A 2707-nucleotide genomic window follows, 5' to 3' on the forward strand; every position below is an offset into this window, starting at 1 on the left:
CCAGTCACTACTCACCAAAGTAGGAGATGGAACAATGTTTTATGTAGTATGTTATGCCAATTGAACTTGATGTCTACTGGACATTCTTATAGTGCCCATGTGATATATCACTGCACCGCCAAACCTTAGCCCATTGAGCATTATAGCTTCTCAATGAATGTTGAATGACTAAGTGAACATCAGAACTTCTTAGATTCTCTAAGTTGTTTTTCATGAACTTTTCTAACTAGTATCCTACTGCAGCAGGGACCACTTTTACAACCCTTAGTTAAAGAGCTGTGTGTAGACACAAAACCCACACAACATACACACACACACATCTAAGTCATAGAGCACAAAAAATAGACTTCATTTGCTCAGAACTTAATTTTCAGTGCTTTTCCCAGGTGGGTTACAGGCCTGGACAATTAAGGAAATGAGGAAAGGTAGTTTTCTTTAAGCCTTTGAAAATGCCTGCGTGTATTCCCTGGTGCAGGTGAAGATAGCTTCTAGGTGATGGACAGTCAGCTTCCTTCTGGGGTCAGGAAATAGTTGAACAGCAGAGGGCACTATAGAGCCGCAAACTTCACCTTTTATTAGGGACTCTGGTGCTGGGCCAGAGCCTTTCCCAGAGATAGCCAGGGATCTTGGGTGGCCTCTTAGGCCTCAGGTTTTTTGTGATACTACATTGATTGCATTGATCTCTCTTCTTTTCTGCCAGAAACCTAACTAACACTTGAGAGGTAGCTGGGGAGGGAGGGTAGAAAATGTAATCTTTGGTGTCAGACAGAACTGGTTTTGAATTCTATTGCAACTTTTGTTTGACTTTAGGTAAATAACTCTCTGAACTTCAACTTCTTAATGTACTCACTCACTGCTTTGAGTTGGATCTGACTCACAGCGACCCCTCCTTGGGTTTCAAGGCAGTATCACTACAGAAGTAGATTACCCAATGCCTTCTGAGGAGTGGCTGGTGGGTTTGAACCACCAGCCTTCTGGTTAGCCAGTGCCTTAGGCACTGCACCACCAGAGCTCCCTCCCTTCTTAATGTACAAGGAAGGGTATTAGTTCTGTTGTGCAGAATTAGACATGAATTTCTATTAGCAGCCTCTTGCAAGGCCTGAGGATGAACAACCATTCCATGCTTATATGTCAAGGGCCTACTCTGCCAGGTACCGTCTTTGACCCTGAAGATCCATGATGGGCAAAAACAAACATGGCTCTTGCCCTTATGGAGTATACAGCTTCACAGGGAAGACAGACTTCCATTAACTAACCTCACAGAAAGAGAATACATTGTTGTTGTTGTTGGTTGTTGTTGAGTGGATTCCAACTCATGGTGATCCCATGTGTGCAGAATAGAACTGTCTCATAGGGTTTTTAAGGCTGTGACCTTTTGGAAGAAGATCACCAGGCCTGTCTTCCAAGGTGCCACTGGTAGGTCCAAACTTCCAACCTTTCAGCTAGTAGTTGAGCTCTTAACCAACTGTGCCATTCAATGACAAATTTGTTGTTGTGTACCTTCAAATCAATTCCAACTCAAAGTGACCCTGTATGACAGAGTACAACTGCCTCATAGGGTTTCTTGGCTATAATCTTTACTGGAACAGATCAACAGGTCTTCTGAGGAGTGGCTGGTGGGTTCAAACCTCTGACCTTTGCCACTGTTGTTGTTGTTGTTGTTTGCCGTCGAGTCGCCCCGACTCCTAGCGACCCCTCCTTGGGTTTCCGAGGCCACTAGGGCTCCTTAATGACAAATTTCCCTTGTGCAATTAAGTGCAACAAAAGAGTAGTCTCTGAGCTTGGTGAGGAGGAAGTGCCCAGGGAGGAATTCCCTGAGGAAGTGAGGAGTGAGTTCAAGCTGAAAGATGGATAGGAGTTTGCCAAGCAAAAAAGAAAAAAACTTCCAAGAAAAGGGTACAGCTTATGCATTAGCCACATACCTAGAAGCCTGACACAAGGTCAGTGGGATAGCAGAGGAGAGAGAGCAATGCTGGGCTTGGTGGAAGATGTTGCCAAAAAGAGGCAGGGACCATAAAGGGCCTTGTAGGCTAATTTAAGGAGTTTTATCTTTATCCTAAGGAGCTCTGGTGGTGCAGTGCCTAAGGCATTTGACTGCTAACCAGGAGGTTAGTGGTTCAAACTCACCATCTGCTCTATAGAACAAAGATGGGGCAAAAGATTTACTGCCTTAGAAACACAATGGGGGTCACTATGAATTGAAATCAACTCGATGGCAGTTTTTTTTTTAAATTTTTATCTTTAATCTTTATCCTAAGAACAATGAAAAGCTAGGCACTGCTGTGATCACAGGCTGTGAAACAATTTTCATTTAGAAAATGTCCCTCTGTCTGCAGGACACATAAAGGACTCTTGGCCCTCTCCCCCTTTATGCATCTTCAGATACTGAAGTTGTGACATTCTGCTGATCCTTCCTCCTCATCACTTGCATCCCTCATCATCTCTCACTGGGATGATCGCAACAATGGTTTCCTAACTAGTCTCCCTGCCTCCAGTCCCTCCTTCTACACACAACAACCTTGATCTTACTTATCCTTGCAACCTGCCTGCAAGTTAGCAAAACAGTAATCCTTATCTGTTTTACTGATAAGGAACTTGAAGTCTAGTGGTGTTGTAGGGTCAGCTCATAGCAGTTGATGAAATCCAGTTGTTAAATTTTCAGAAATTCTGTGAGTTGTTGTTATACACAACCATTATAAAAATTAAA

This window comes from Orycteropus afer, unplaced genomic scaffold (genome assembly GCF_000298275.1).
Source record: "Orycteropus afer afer isolate SDZICR_OR568_19922 unplaced genomic scaffold, OryAfe1.0 scaffold00085, whole genome shotgun sequence".
NCBI lineage: Eukaryota > Metazoa > Chordata > Mammalia > Tubulidentata > Orycteropodidae > Orycteropus > Orycteropus afer.